General features: G+C 39.6%; 1 long non-coding RNA gene across 1 annotated transcript; it reads right to left on the minus strand.

The window, feature by feature from the left end:
- Window positions 1-13,942: 13,942 nt before the first annotated feature.
- On the minus strand, window positions 13,943-16,501 carry LOC122022511. The gene is made up of 4 exons (XR_006122993.1): window positions 16,234-16,501; window positions 15,742-15,814; window positions 14,991-15,068; window positions 13,943-14,142 (listed from the first exon to the last, which is right to left on the minus strand). It is a non-coding gene; the product is annotated as an uncharacterized LOC122022511 (long non-coding RNA).
- Between the last annotated feature and the right edge of the window lie 1,165 nt (window positions 16,502-17,666).

A 17,666-nucleotide genomic window follows, 5' to 3' on the forward strand; every position in this document is an offset into this window, starting at 1 on the left:
AGACCCCGCACCGATCAGCCGGGCGTATATTATCCGAGCCACGGGCTCGATGTCGAAGACCCCGCGCGCCGATCGGCTGGGCGTATATTATCCGAGCCACGGGCTCGATGTCGAAAACCCCACGCCGATCGGTCAGGTGTATATTATCCGAGCCACGGGCTCAATGACGAAGACCCCGCGCCGATCGATCGGGCGTATATTATTCGAGCCACGAACTCGATGTCGAAGACCCCGCGCCGATCGACCGGGCGTATATTATACGAGCCGCGGGCTCGATGTCGAAGACACCGCGTCGATCGTCCGAGCATATATTATCCTAGCCACGAGGTCTTCGTGGTCGGGTGTATATTATCCAAGCCACACGCTCGATGCCGAAGACCTCGCGCTGATCGGCCAGGTGTATATTATCCGAGCTACAGGCTCGATGTCGAAGACCTCGCGCTGATCGGCCGGGCGTATATTATCCGAGCAACAGGCTCGATGCCGAAGACCACGCACCGATCGACCAGGTTTGAGTTATGCTAGAAGACTGTCGAGCGGCGATGTTAAACGCTAGAGTCGAACCGGCGACTATAAACCACCCGGCCTGAAGACTGTCGAGCGGCGACGTTAAACACCAGAGTCGAACCGGCGACTATAAACCACTGGCCTGAAGACCATCGAGCGGCGACGTTAAATGCTAGAGTCGAACCAGCGACTATAAACCATCCAACCTGAAGATCGTTGAGCGGCGACGTTAAATGCTAGAGTCGAACCGGCGACTATAAACCACCCGGCCTGAAGACCGTCGAGCGGCGACGTTAAACGCCAGAGTCGAACTGGCGACTATAAACCACCCGACTTGAAGATCGTCGAGCGGCGACGTTAAACGCCAGAGTCGAACCGACGACTATAAACCACCCGACCTGAAGACCGTCGAGCGGCGACATTAAACGCCAGAGTCGAACCGGCGACTATAAACCACCCGACTTGAAGACCGTCGAGCGGCGACGTTAAACGCCAGAGTCGAACCGGCGACTATAAACCACCCGGCCTGAACACTGTCGAGCGGCGGCGTTAAACGACAGAGTCGAACCAGCGACTATAAAAACCCTAGCTTGAAGACCGTCGAGCGGCAACGTTAAACCCCCGTCTTCATGGACCAATTCATCGGATATTCTTTCTCCCCCTTTTGGGGTCGAGCTTGTTAGGACCAAAAGTAGCTAGAGGGGGGGGGGGGTTAATAGCTCGTCGCGTGCTCGTCGCTCGGCGTGGCTTGTTTCTTCAAGGATATGCAGCGGAAAATAACAGAAACAATCACACAACGCTAACAAGGTTGGTTTACTTGGTATCCACCTCACAAGAGGTGACTAATCCAAGGATCCACACCACGCACGCACCCTCCACTATGAAAACACTCCTTTTCGGTAACTACCGAGGGCGGAGAAGCCCTACAAGACTCTCAGTACAAGAAGAAAGGAAAGGGAAACAAAATACAAGCGCAAAGCTTACAATGAGTACAGAAAACCCTAACCCTAGCTTCTCTTCTTGCCTTTGATCCGCCTCTTGACTTGGAAAGCTTCCAAGATCCTTCAAGAACTGGCGATCTGATCTTTGAGAGCGCTGTGGAGGAGTTGGCGAGAGATCTGGAGTGAATCGGAGAAGAGATGCCGAAGACAACGTCCGCCTGCGGCTATAAACCCGACGCAACGGTCGGATCCCGATCGATTCGAATGTTCCCAATCGATCGGGGAGGCTTTGGATCGATCCATGGATCGATCCATGGATCGATCCAGAGCGCCTCTGTGCTCTGGAAAAATGCCTGGATCGATCCACGGATCGATCCAGCGCTTATCGCGCGAAGCAGCCGCGTCCCAATCGATCCACTGATCGATTGGGACCTCTGGATCGATTCACTGATCGATCCAGAAGCTCTCTGTTCGCTGGGTAAGGTCTGGATCGATGCACGGATCGATCCAGAGCCTGAATCGATCCACTGATCGATCCAGCACTTGGTTTTTGCCCAAAACCAAGTCCCAAACCTCCCTAACCAACATCCGGTCAACCTTGACCTGTTGGTACATTATGCCTGGCATCTGGTCACTCCCTTGACCTGCCAGGACTCCCCACCAAGTGTCCGGTCAATCCCTTTGACCCACTTGGACTTTTCTCGTCGTGCCAAGTATCCGGTCACTCCCTTGACCTACTTGGACTTCCACCAGATGTCTGGTCAACCTTGACCCATCTGGATTTCCTCATGCCAAGTATCCAGTCCTTCGACCTACTTGACTTCCCAACACCGGATGTCCGATCATCCTTGATCCATCTGGATTTCTCTTGCCTGGCTTCACTCACCAGGACTTTCACCTAGTTTCACTCACTAGGGTTTTCCATCCGCCTAGCTTCACTCACTAGGACTTTCCATCCGCCTAGCTTCACTCACTAGGACTTTCACCGCGCTTCACTACCAGATTTTCACCACCTAGATTTTCTTCGCCTAGCTTCACTCACTAGACTTCCAAGTATCCGGTCACTCCCTCGACCTACTTGACTCTTCTTCAATCAATATCTTATTGTCAAACATCTAAACTCAAACCAAGACTCGGCTGTCACCAGTTTCATTAACGAGGGATGTTGCACCAACAATCTCCCCCTTTTTGATGTTTGACAATACCACAATAACACTTACAATACCACATGTAAGTTAGGCTAATCCTATAGCCTCAATCTTCATGCCACTAGGCAATGAACACATAAATTAAGCTCTTCATTCTCCCCCTAAGAGGGCACACTCCCTCTAGGTAATGAAAGTCTAACTTACACCCATTCACAGGTCCTTTCATTCTCCCCCTATTGGCACACATCAACCCCCTACTAATAAAACACATCAACCCATCTTTGGACACACATCAAACTATGCTCCAATTTTGGGCACACTTCAACAACTCCATTTGTTGAAGACTCTCCCCCTGAAGAGTTGCTCATCGTTGTTCACAACATCACTTGTTGTGACCAACACGATAATGAAGGTCTCATACCCTTCATTTATCCTTAACTTCTCCCTCAATGTAGACAAATACTCAACCTTGAGCATTTTCTAACCACGTGAGTTCCCACTTGATATAATGAGGATATCCACTCCCCATTTCAAGTTCAAAAGCTCATACATGAGCATTTTCTTTAAAGAAGGTTAACCACCTTCCAAGGTTCATGAAAAATAAATTTTTCATGTCTTTAAAGAGTCCCTCCCCCTAAAGACATGGTGGTAACTTCTGTCATTGCACCAACAATGACTTGGAATCCCTAAACCTTTAGGAAACCCAAATTTAGAAGTTTTGAGGTTCAAATACTCAAAATTTGAAACAAACCTCAACCTAAACTTCAATGAAGCCTTCCCTAACCAATCCATCCTTGTTTTCACATGAAAACACCCTTTGTATGTATACAAATGTATTTTAGGGGTTTGGAATGGTTACCTAGACTCAAAGGGGTTCAAAGATGCTGAAATCAGGCCTTCCCAGCCAAAATCAGCAACTTGGATCGATTGGAGTTGGGTTCCAATCGATTGAACCTTTCTGAATCGATCCACTGATCGATTCAGACTCCCTGGATCGATCGGCTGATCGATCCAGCGAGCTTCTGCTCGCGGGAGACTTGCCTTCCGAATCGATCCACGGATCGATTCAGGCACTCCAATCGATCCACGGATCGATCGGAGCTCTGATAGTTGCTGAAATTCCATTTCAGTCAACTTCAGAAACCCCTAGAAAATTCTACAAAAATCCAAAAATCATGAAATTTCGTGTAGACATTATTTAGGGCATACTTAATCATGGAAAAATAGCTTTCTATGAAAATACATCATATTTTCAAAGATTGATACAAACTTGAGAACTTGCAAAAACTTTAGTGTTTTCTTCAAGTTTGTGTCTAACTATTCAATGGTGATTACTATCAAAAGATAACCTTCACCAAGGTTTTCCAAACTTATTTTAAAAACATTTTAAAAACCAATATCCCACCATGTTCCTTGGGCTTAATGCACATGACTTGTACATTAGCTTTCCCAATGATGGGAAACACATAACTATGTGTTTTGATGAACTTAAAACTCAAAAGAATGCACTAAATCAACATCTTGAGTTTTGTTCATCATCCTAACATCTCACTTGTATCTAATGTGCACAAAACACATACAAGTCATCTTATAGGTCTTTGTGAGATGTAGATTTTGGTTTTGCCCTAATCTAGGGATCATGCATATCTATCTAGGCATTTTAAAGATATTAGACATCCACCTAGGATGTCACTTGTTAATAAGTGTTGCTAAAATGCCATTTGTCCTTAATTACAAGGAATTAAACTAATGCATGATAATGTTATGGCATACATCAAAATAAAATAACTTTCAAAAGAAAGATTCCTATAACTACATGATGTATGAAAGTCATGACATGGTATTTTTGGATTTTGCATAATAAAACATGAATGCAAAAATAAACATGATGTCATGGCATATGATGGGCAAACAATCATGGCAAGATTTAACATAAATAAAATATACCTAGATCAACTATCTAAGTATCCTTAAAAACTTAGCTAAACTTACAACTTAAACCTAGATTGCCCTAAAGTGCTTCATGAAAATGCCAAAGCCTAAATTGGCATTTCTAATTCCCTTGATTAATTTATGCCAGTTGAAATTAAGCATATCCTCAAATATTGGCATATTTCATTTTTCACAAGAGTAGCACTTTTAAATTAAGGCCCGGATTGCCTTAAATTTCCTAAGAACATACCAAAATCCCAACTTGGTAGTTCTTATGAATTTCCCAATATGTGCCATTTAAGATTAAAATCAATTCTTCCACCATTAGGCACATTTTACTCTTTCAAGGAGTAAATAATAATTCCATTTCATTTTCAAAGGTTAACAAAAACCTTGAAAATGCTCCTTGAGTGTCAATTTCCTTAAAGTTGGGTTAACTACCCTTCTAATCGGAGTTGACACTCTCCAACCCATCTATGGGATAGAGAAGATACTCCTAGGAACCCAACACCTATTGGTGCTCCTTGGATGCTCTAGGTACTCACTAGGGATAACTTCCCTAGATACCTTCCTAGTGACCTTGTTGGGCTTCTTAGAAGCCTTGGTCACATTTTCTAGGTCAACTCTAGGGATAGCCTCCCTTGTGACCTTGTTAGTGACTTTCTTAGACTTCTTAGAAGTCTTAGTCACTTTGGTTGCAAAAATACTTCTAGGGATATCTTCCCTTGTATCTTTGACTTGACCTCTAGACTTAGGGTTTGTTCCATAGCTATACGGAACCCTATGATAACTTGGCACATCCTTTTTAGTTTTGGGTTTGTATCCCAAACCTCTATGGCCATTGAATGACTTTTGCACCCCTAAACCTAGGCTATGCTCATTTTGCCCTAATAGGATATTTTCCATCCTTTTTAGGGTCTTTTCCATTTTATCAAGTCTTGATCTCAAGACTTGATTTTCTATCATTAAATCCTCAGATTTTGATTTTTCATTACACCCATGAGCATTTTTGTTTTTGGGCTTGTATCTATTATCCTTAGTGTTCTATCTCTTTTAATGTGGCCGGCCATTAGAGATTAATTGGGGAAATTTTATTTTATTTTTCTCAATTAAATCATGTCAAGGGAATTAAGAAAATTTTATTGTAATTAAATTTCCTAATTTGCCTAGGCCAAGGAATATAAAAGAAGGGGTGAGGGTGCCTTCATGAAAAACAACCTCTATTATTTCTCTCTCTCTTTTATTCCTTGGAGTGGCCGGCCATCCTCTTCCTCTCTCCCTCTTTGTGGTGGCCGAAACTCTCAAAGGCTTGGAGCTCTTGTGGCGGCCGGATACTACTTGGAGAAGAAGAAGAAGAAGAAGAAGGAGAGAAAGCTAGCATCTCTTGGAGCTTGGTTGGTGTTTTGTTCTTCATCCTTGGTTAAGCTTTTTGTGGCCGAACCTAGCTAGGAGGAGAAGAAGGCGGTTGGTGGTTTCTCATCTCGGAAGATCGTTGCCCACACAACGTCCGAGGTTAGAAGAGGAATACGGTAGAAGATCAAGAGGTTTTTCTATAAGGTATAACTAGTAATTTTTCTTTCCGCATCATACTAGTTATTTATGGAAATAATACCAAATACAAGAGGCTTACGATTCTAGAATTTCGAATATGTTTTTCGATGTTGTGTTCTTTTGTTTTTTCTTTTCCTTGTGATTTGATTGTTCTTTTCGGTTAACCTAAAGTTATTTTAGGAAATTAAATATTAGATTTCTATAAAAGGTTTTGTCTAGTCGGTGGTGGTTGCTCCTATATCCAAGAAGGGCGTGTGCCTCACCACGTCAGTACTGGGAACCAATTATGGAAATTAATATTTAATGGAATTAATAACTTAAGGTGATTTGGGTCGAACGTGTTAAGTTCTGCAGGAGATCCAAGTCAAAACCTAAAAGAACAAATAGATTAAGTTTTGGATCAAACGTGTTAAGTTCCGCAGGCGATCCAAAATTTAATTTAAAAGAACACATGGTAGCTAGGAAAAGGTTCAGATCTTTGTACAGTGGAACCTCTAGGCTTTCCGAGTAGCAACCAACACGAACTATCTCTGATGGTCACGGACAAGAGTATCTCCACTAGTTTTCGAACCAGAATATCTCCTAGGCTATGCGCCCGTTCAGCTCACGACTTTCGCTTCCATGCGCCTTCGATTCACGGGCTACACCCCAGTTCAATCCACGTGCGATGCGCCCGTTCGGCTCACGACTTTTGTCTCTATGCGCACTCGATTTCACGGGCTATGCTCTTGTTCGGTTTTGGGGCTCCACTTATGCCCGGCTCTACTGCGTCGTTCACTCGGTATCCGCCTATACGCTTACTTGGCGTTTGGCCAAGATCTTGCCTGGTAGCCGCTCGGCATTATTTTTCGACGCTCGGTCGACACTTTGGTAGCCGCCTGATCCTACGTCCGACCGTCCACTTAGCTATGTGCTTGTTTTGCTTGATATTCTCTAGATGGTCCTGTCAGCATTATATAGTTTATCGGTCGGCATCTTCGTGGTCGTGCGCTCGGCATTGCTCGTCCGCTCGGTCTACTCTTGGTCCCGCGTGTCGCTCAGTCTACTATCTTTTCACCTGCCGCTCGCTTGATGTTTTGTCGCTCGCTCGGCATTGGTTCGGTGGCCGACTCGGTATTATTTCTCGTAGTTCGCTCGGCATTGCTACCATCTCTCGCGCGACGCTCTCTCGATTGCTCGATTCATATTTTTTTCGATTACCCAGTCGACATCTTCTCGATCGCGCGCGCGATCGCCCGTCTTTTCGCCTGATCAGCATTATCTCCGTTGCCGGGACGACACTATTTCTCGTCGCTCGCTCGATACTACTGGAGTCGCTTGCTCGACATCGCCATAACTACCCATTTGACGTAATAAGACGAGCCCGGTGATATGATTTCGCGTTCGGTAGACTGTCCAGTTAGTTGGACTCGCGCCTCCTTCGACTAGACTTGAAGGGGAGGCTTGTGATCCGCATGTAGTTTAGGGCATAAGGGGAATTAAGGAGAGGGAAGGGGGCGTTTTCATCATTTTGGAGGATAAGGCTTTAGGGTTTTTAGTGCTTATAAGCACTGTTCACGAAAAAAGGTAGGGGGGTTGGGTTCTTTGGGAGCAGCCGCCGCCAACTTGAGCAGGGACGGGGGCAGCTTCTGAGAGTGTATACTAAAAGCCTAGCTTTTGTAAATATTTATTTTTGAAATAAAGAATCACATTGGTCAAATGTCTACATTTATATGTTAATTGTAGTTTGTTCAATTAGTTTATATTGTAGATAACATGGTGTGTGGTGTCACACACAGAAGATCATGTTATCAATTCCTTATAAATTATAAACAGTAGCTCACGACCAAGATGGAAAGAAACAAACCATCAGAACAGTCGTAGTGTAATTAGGTATTAATTTATCTTGATTATATAATTATACTAGTACACTTAGAGTGTATTGAGTAGGACCACTGAGGTAGTTTCTTTTTATACTGACTAAATAAAAGAACAAGACCTCAGTTATTATGGAAGTGTGTGCTCTTAATTCTAATATAATGACAAGCACATATATTTAATATTTATTTCTTTAATTTATCAATGGGTGAGATTTAGTTCGATAAATCAAAGGCCCGATAAGTTGGGAAATTATATTACTTATAGTGTGTGTTGTTGATTATAGAAGGAAACTGTGTCCTAGTAATCTAGGTTGATAATGTCCCCAAGAGGAGATCATAAAGATTGTCATGTAAACCCTGTAGGTGGACTTAGTCCGACATAACGATAAGGTTGAGTGATACTACTCTTGGAACTAGATATTAATTAAGTGAGTTGTCAGTAACTCATTTAATTAATGAACATTCGATATCTTAAACACGGGGAGACTAACACACTCATGATAAGAAGGAGCCCAAAATGTAATTTGGGATTGGCGCGGTAGTTCAATAATAATTCTTTAGTGGTATGAATTATTATTGATAAAATTAAGTTGGGTGTTCGAGGCGAACACGGGAAGCTTAATTTCATCGGGAGACCAAAACCAATTCCTCCTCTCGGTCTCTATCGTAGCCTCCTATTTATAAAGTATTATACACACCTATACCCACCTTTCTACCCATCCTTAGGTGGCCGGCCAAGCCAAGCTTGGAGCCCAAGCTTGGGCCGACCAAGCCTAAGGTTAGAGCCAAGTAGGTGGCCGGCCAAAGCTTGGAGCCCAAGCTATGTTGGTCGGCCACAATTAATTAAAAGGATAATTTATTTTAAAATCTTTCCTTATGTGGAAGCCATGATTTTAAAAGAGAGTTTAAAATTTAAATCTTTCCTTTTATAGCTATCTACAAAAGATTAAGAGAAAGGTTTAATATCCTTCCTTATTTGTAGTTAAAAGGGAGATTTTAATTTTGGCGAAAACTTTTCTTTTTAGTAAATCATCCACATGTTTAAAGGAGAGGTTTTAATTTATAAAAGTTTCCTTTTATAACCAACCATGAAGAGAATTTAAAAGAGAAATTTTTATTTTAAAAATTTTCGAAAGCAAATAAGGAAGTTTTAATTTTGTGTTTAAAACTTTCCTTATTTGTGGTGCTATGGTGTGGTTGGCCATTGAAGAATAGATTAGGAAGTTTTAATTTTTTGTTTTAAAACTTTCCTTTTATTCAATGGCAAGGAAAAATAAGGAAGTTTTAATTATAATTAAATTTCCTTATTTGTCGAGACCAAGGATATAAAAGAGAGGGTAGGGGTGCCTTCAAGAGAGAGAACTCTCTTCTATTCTTCCTCTCTTTTCCTCCTTGGTTGGTGGCCGACCCTATTGCTTTTTCCCTCTTCCTTTTCTTTCTTCTTCATTGGCCGAACCACATAATCTCTTGGAGCTTAAAGGTGGTCGGTCCTTGCTTGAAGAAGAAGGAGAGAAAGGAAGCATCCCTTGGAGCTCTTTGGTTGGTGGCTGAAACTTGCTTGGAGGAAGAAGGCTTGGTGGTTCTTATCTCGATAGTTCGTTGCCCACACAACGTCCGAAATTAGAAGATGAATATGATAGAAGATCAAGAGGTTGTTGCTTACAAAGAAAGGTATAACTAGTAATTTTATTCCGCATCATACTAGTTTTCTTTGTATGAATACCAAATACAAGAGGCATGTGATTCTAAGTTTCGAATTTATGTTTCGATATGTGTTTCTTTTCTTTTTTGATATTGTGATTTGATTGTTCTTAGTGGTTAACCTATGGTTACTGTAGGAAGATTAAATATTGAATTTTTTTAAAAGGCTTTGTCTAGTCGGTGGTGGATGATCCCATACCCAAGAAGGCCTAGTGCCTCGCCATGCAGTACTGGAAGCCAATTTTAGAAATAAATATTTAATCGACTTTGTAACATGGGTGGACTTAGATCCAAAGTGTTAAGTTCCGCAGGTGATCCAAGTCTAAACCTATAAGAATAGATAAGTTAAACTTAGAATCAATAGTGTTAAGTTCCGCTTGCGATTCAAGTTTAGCTTCTAAAGAACACATGGTAGCTAGGAAAGGTTCAGACCTTGTACAAAATTTTTGTACAGAGGAACCATTAGGTATTTCGAGTAGCAACCAACAATTGGTATCAGAGCTAGGGTTTGCCTCTGTGTATTTAGTATTTTGTTTAATTATGCACATGTCATAATTTAGGCAGGATAATAGTAGGATATGCTAACTCTGTGGTTGCAGGCTCCAACTATTATGACTTATTGATATTATGTGTAATTGGACCCTTGGACATGTCAAGGGCATTTTATTGTGTGTGCATGATTGTATTATAAAATACAACAGGAGCTATATTTAGATATAGGATTTTATATTTTGTTCGATCTAGATTATATGTACATTTTGTTGGTGCAACATCTCTCAGGTCAAGGTTGACCAAGCTTGAGTCTTGGTTTGGGTTTCGATGTTTGGCAATACAAGGTTGATTGAAGAAGAGTCAAGTAGGTCAAGGATTGACCGGATACTTGACTGGGAAGTCCTAACTGGGATGTTAGGCGAAATGAAAGTCCTGGTGATTGAAGCCAGGCAGCAGAGAAATCCTAGTGAGTGAAGCTAGGTGAAAGTCCCGGTGAGTGAAGCCAGGCAGAAGAGAAGTCCTGGTGAGTGAAGCCAGGCATGATGAAGAAAAGTCCAAGTAGGTCAAAGGGATTGACCAGATACTTGGCACAAAGAAAAGTCCAAGTAGGTCAAAAGGATTGACCGGATACTTGACACAAAGAAAAGTCCAAGTGGGTCAAAGGGATTGACCGGACACTTGGCAAGGGAGTCCTAGCAGGTTAAGGAAGTGACTAGATGCTAGGCATGACGTACCAACAGAGTAAGGTTGATCGAATGTTGGTTTGGGAGGCTTGGGACTTGGTTTTGGGTAAAAACCAAGAGCTGGATCAATCAGTGGATCGATCAGTGGATCGATCCAGGCAGTTTCCCAGCGCACAGAAAATCTATGGATCGATCCAGAGGTTCCAATCGATCAGTGGATCGATTGGGACGCTGCTGCTTCGCGCGATAAGCGCTGGATCGATCCGTGGATCGATCCAGGCGTTTTTCCATAGCACAAAGGCGCTCTGGATCGATCCGTGGATCGATCCAAAGCCTCCCCGATCGATTGGGAGCATTATAATCGATCGGGATTCGACCGTTAACGTCGATTTAAGCCGTAGGTGTTCATTTCCTTCGGCACTGCTTCCACGACAGACGTCAGATCTTCTTGAAATGAAATTATATCATATTTTTGATTTTTGCTTGAATCTTCTTGCATGATGGGAAGTTTGAGAAAAGATTATATCGGGTTATTTTTTTCAAGAAACTGTTTACTGTTCTTGGAATTTCAATCTTTTGAGAAATTGTGCTGTTCTTGAATTTCAACTCATTCATAGTCAATTCAAGGTTCTTTGTACCCAATTAACCTCTAGGTTTCGCAACTCGGTTACATAATTACTAGTAAACTTGTCATCGTGATCATACGTCGTTTTGTTTTAGAGTAAGGCATTCATTAATATTGTACGATAAATTGCATGAGTTAGGTCTCAATTTATTGTAAATTAATGCATTCCTTAAAATAGTTAAAATAGTACGAGTACCTTGTTGTCAACTTAGTTGCAGTCTAGGTGGCTTTTGAACTCTATTTTGTAATCTTTTTTTTTATCTATGTGCAACAGGAACTTGCATTGTGTTATGAGCATGTCCTTTATTTGCTTCTCTACTAGTTTGAATTTGTAGACCAATCTGGACAAAAATAATTATAATAGAGATGATTACATTAGTGTAGATGTTTTTTTATAGTCCGTCTTTAAATTATATGAAAAGAGATAAATTATTAAAAATATATAATTAGACCGTCAAGTTGGAACTTGAACAAAAATAAAAACTTCAAATTAGTAAAGAAAAAATATGATAATCCCGATATCTTGATGTTACGATCCAATTAATCTAAAAATGATCGGCCTAATTCTATAAAAATTTTTCATCGATCATCAAAATAAATTTAAAAATGCAAACAACTCCTCATCTAATCGTCAACGTCTTAAATTTTTATAATGGAGGAAAATATTCTACAGTGTACTAACATTCGAATCATAAATATTGGGAAACTACTTAAACACCTTGCGTTGCACCTTAACCCGGCAAGAATACCTCTTATACGAGAGTTCATACCCAAAGTAAAAAAAATTAAGCAAGAAACTCATCGTAAATTATGCAATCAACTATTACAATGTCAGCGTTCAACAGAGAACTAAGCCCAAACGGCAGCATTCAATCGGTAAAATCAAGCCTCAATACAAATATAAAAATTCATTGTCCGTGCAAATAATAAGCTTGCTATGAAGAGGCAGATAAACATCCTGAAGGGCTAGAAAAATGTTTGCAAAGATTAAAAAAAAATATTTTCACGAACGATAGTAAACAAATTGAGCGCTCAGACAAATTGGATTGGATGCTCAGTTACAATCCAAATTGTACTATTGTACAAAGAGAAATACATGACGAAATTTTATTCTTAACAAAAAGAAGCTACCTTAGAGCCATTTTCTCTCCCGTCATCTCAAACAACATCTCCCATGTCCGACATGGTAATGCTGCATAAAACTCTGAGATGCTAGAAACCAACTCTATGATTTAAAAAAAATTGATTACGCTCATTTTTAAGTGCTCCTCTGTTGTCCGCCATAAGACTTTGTGAAAGAGAAGTACATTACAATATTAAATGACCTCTTAGGTAGAAAAACTTATTTCCTAAGGAAATAAATCACATGAGATTCAAATTCACTCATGTGATATAAATATATCATTCAAATATCAACCCAGCTACGTTAATGGGATGATAAAAACAAATTCTAATATGGCAAACGGTGATACAATCACTTTAGGTGGCCTAGTATCGTCAGTCCCACTATTAAGATATAGATAGGTAAATATGACAAACCATCACTACCTGAGTATCAACCCCTTGGGGGCAATAGAAACTAATTCTATTGGCAGCAAATTAAAAGGTGAAATTGTCATGGTCCCTCGATCCCTCCAGGGTGATCCTCCACTGTATAGTATAGAAGGGAGATAAATCAAGGGAGTTTCGTCCAACAATAGCAGCGCATGAAAAGAGAGGTTGAGAGACAACTAGCGGAGCATTACACACCCACTAGGAATCGACTTCAAACCTATTGGCAACAACATCCTTGCATGAACCAACTGCACCAATCCATGGGGGTAATAGAAACCAATTTTATTGTAACAAAAGGTGATTACACTCACCCAGACATCTCTCACAGCCCGTCTCATCCCAGGACCAACATGGAAAAGATAAATCATAATGACTGAGGAGGCAAGTGGATGAGGAGTGAGTTATATAGGGTGCAAAGATTTATGCCCTGCTTGCCCTGAGATTCGGTACCCCTCGATCTTAAGTGACAAATCTTTATTCACTTACCATCTCAGCTATGCTCGTGGTCAATAGATGAAACCAATTCTAAAAAAAAGATGAACCAAATAACATCGAATCTAGGATCGATAAAAACCAATTCTCTAATGGCAAAAGTGAGGTACTCGACCCCAATGCCCCCGCCCCAACACAATAAAAACCAGCTTCCATGCAAAGGTGTCAAAGAAACGGAATTTTTGTTCCCATGTACTGCTACAAGATCCACATCTTTTGAAGATACATTAGCATCAAGCTCCATATCAACAATTCCAGCAGTATGTTCAGCAATTAAACATTGTAAAGAATCCACAGATGATATAGACAGATGATCAAATTTATCTCAAGATTGACCCTGGAGGAAGGCCACACTGGGTGATGGCCCTGGACCCAGAATTTAGGAGGCCCTCAAAATTTTTCTTTAGTATTATATATTTTAGGCATATAATTAGGATCTTGGGTAGTTAGACCCAAATTTATATTTTAGAACTTTTTGACATATAAAATTTAATATACAATTTTCTAACATTCGAAAATAATATTTACAACACATGAGATTTTTTTTCTTAGATGCCGGTGAAGAGGCGACACTGCAGCTCCCAGTGTTCCTTAACCTGCTAAAGTTTCTCCATTTTTTCAACTTTTCGCCATTCTTCCTAGTACTCTTCAGGACACCTGCTCGAATAAAGATATATATTACAAATCAGAAATCAAAATTGAACACCTAATTCTAATTGCACAGCCTAAATGTCACATAACCATCAAATAATTGAAATGTAATATTATTACATTTCATGCATCTAGACTACAAGACAAGCTTCTAAGAAAAAATAGACCTCAATAGAAGAAGAATTGTATGAAAAAAAAATATACCTCTTGCAACTCTCAGCAAATTTGAAAGGCATACGTGACAATAAGAGATAAATTTCACATCAACATTCAACCATTAAGAAAGAATCATGTGAATCATGAGCAGATGCTGTTGTGACAGGAATAAAACATCAAAATTCAAAAATCGGCAAGAAAAAAGTGAAAAAGAGGGACACAATTTACATTAAGAAGTGATTGATCACAAAGTATTAAACATTTATCTATAAGGAATCTGAACTTTTTACACAATTAATAATGAAACAACCAAACTATTTAGAGCTATTATGAACACTATGTAAAAGAGTTAATTTCATTTAAAGTATACGTGTTTCATAGACATAATGAACTATTATGAACACTACATCATTTCCCTCAGGAACAAAACCTTGCTGAGATTCATTATGAACGAGAAGTTTGATTTACATAATTGGTAGTAACATGTATGCAAAAACAAAACAACTAAAAATTGTAAAACAATAAATATGAAGGTCAATACTTAGAGTTACTCAAGGAGCATGAATACTTGCAATCAAGCAAGAGTTAGCAAATAACATAGAAGCTCAGTAAACTGAAAGAAAAAAATCCCTGGTGACACAGTTTGAAGCCAGAAAAACTGAGACAAAACAGTTTATCAATACAAAACAATATAATACCATGTAGTAGATGAAGTTCGGAATTGGGTGGTCTAGAACATCCAAGTCGGCAGCTTTATCAAAAGCATTGATGAACATCTACAAAATCAATAATTAGGATTTCATACCAAGTCTCTATAGCATTTACAAATCATAACAATCAGAAAAGGCATTCTTATAGTTAAAAGCCACCACAAATTTGACCAAATTAAAAGTAGCTATACTAATGAAGCATTGTGCAGTCATATAAAAGAAAGTCCTGTAGCATCATACAAGGTTTTTTTTTTCCCTCGAGATGGCTGGAAACATTTTGACACTTTGCATGTTTGGTTACTAATTTTAGGTTGCCCATAAACTAGGAATTGGATGTGAGCCAAAACCAACAAACTGACAAACATGTAAACACAAAAGGCTCGAAAAGCTAAGGCCTAAGCCTTGCCTTGGGTAAAATGGATATAGGAGTAACACATGCAAACTAAATAACTAGAGGCCAGAAAACAAATAGTGCATCTATGACACTAATTAAAATCCCCAAAACATGTTATTGAAAAAATAATGATATTTTTTTTTTTTGAATATCTCTAGTTCACATCAGACAAAGCATGTTGATGAGACTTAAATCTCCAAAACATGTTATAGAAAAAGAATGATGAAAACAAAAAATTGAATATCTCTGGTACACATCTGTTCACAATTGCGAAAGTGGAAAAATATTTCCATAATACATTAACACTCATAAAATGGGGAGTTGAAAATACAGTATCAAGCAAACCTGCAAAAAATATCTTGGCAACAATGACCATGGCTAGGACTGGCTTCCGCCGCAAAACCAACCATAGAGAGATCTGCATACAATTGAAATAAGATGCTATCACTAGAATGCATAAACCTGTGAGATCTTGAAAAAGGAAAAGCTAATGAATAGCTGAAAATCATGAAAAATGAAAAAGGGAAACTATGAATAACACTACATATAAGAGATGAAGAGATCGAGCAGGACAAGGAAAGTTACGCTATCTAAAAATTTATCAAAAACTGGGGTTGTTTAAGAGAACAAAAAAATCGAGCCCTTCAGCCTTACGAAATAATGGACCAAGGAGGATCGAAAAAATAAAATCAATGAGCAAAAAAATCATTCACATAAAGGCACACAGTTCGAATCACCTAGAATACCAACAACTGGAAGTAGGAAAACCAACGACAGACAAGGTGAAGAATTACGAAGGGGGACGAAGAAAAGCAAGGAGGGTCGAGAGGATAATACCTTACCCTCACCCACCTGAGAACTCTGGGAAGGAGCGGCGGCAACAAGGAAGGCGTCGTGCTCCGTCGGATGATGGGGCTCTAGCGGCAGTGAGGCCATGTGAGATGGTTGGGAAGGCGAAGGGAGAAGGAAGAGCAGTGGAAGGGAAGAGCCCTGTGTGGTTGCAAAGTGAGTAGCAGAGGAGATGGAGAAGCAGAGGTCGACAAAGACATCTGTGCTTCGATAGGCGTAGGGGAAAATAGCCACACGCGACTGAGGAGCTGGGAAAAAAAAGTTAGGGTTATAAAATAATTTACATTATCTTAGACACCAAAACACATACACACAACAATTTAATAAAACTCTTATTTATCATATAAACAACATTAATAGACAATGATCGATAAAACCCGTGTACCAAAAAAAATCTCAAAAATAATGATTTTAAAAAATCACTATTTTTGACATGTATACGACAACACGGTTTATTAAAAATCATTATCTTTTAAAAAACGAAAGCATCCAACAATAACAATTTTTAATAAAATCATTGTTAAATAAAAAAGAAGATAATCATTTTTTAAAAAACTATTATTTATTATGTGTGATTGTATCTCAAATTTCTTGTAGTGAACAACTCTTATTTTTTGGTCGTTGCCTTATTAATTTCTTTCCCTTCTCAAGACTATTTTTCTTACCATTATTTGTGGAATTTTCAAGATATGGCATAGTTTTTCTATTTGTGTACTATATGTTAATCCCTTAACCCATAAAATCCAATCTTTAATCTCCATTTTTTTGTATATTTGAAATTTTGAGCTTCCGAGAATTAAATTTTTAAATTGTAAACTTCGATTGCCATTGTGAAAAAGTGCTCTAAAATTTTTATTGAATTTGGTACTTTGGAGGAGATCAGGTGAATCTCCATGACAAATGGTAATGCCAAATTCCACCTCCTGAGCGTACTATCATTTCAAGATGTTAACTGAATCGGCACTTACAACTCAATGAAAGAACTCTAGAAAAAATTTCTAGAATTGCACGAAGGAACCTTGGAAACTAAGTTGGCAAAAAGATATATACTCCACAACAAGCTCAGCAATCTTTGACTGGAAAATGGATAATCAGTCACTCAATTGCATTCCAAGCTTAAGAAGTTGATCATCAGATTGACCAACTCAGAGAAATGATAACGAATTGAGATTTTCTAAGATATGCTCTAAACGCATTTCCAAGGACCCCAGACTGGACATCGATAATTGATTCCTGCTATATTTCCAAGGATCTCGAGGTAAGTACCTTAGAAAATTTATTTTCTACATTAAAACTTCATGAATCTCAATGTGCAAGACTAAGAAAGGAGTTGAATCAGAATCTAGCGCTGAAAGCCAAGAAGGACAAACCAATTTTTGACACATCTCTCGACAAAGATGAAAGAGCATGCATAAGAAAAT

Source organism: Zingiber officinale, chromosome 9B (assembly GCF_018446385.1).
Source record: "Zingiber officinale cultivar Zhangliang chromosome 9B, Zo_v1.1, whole genome shotgun sequence".
Classification (NCBI taxonomy): Eukaryota; Viridiplantae; Streptophyta; class Magnoliopsida; order Zingiberales; family Zingiberaceae; genus Zingiber; species Zingiber officinale.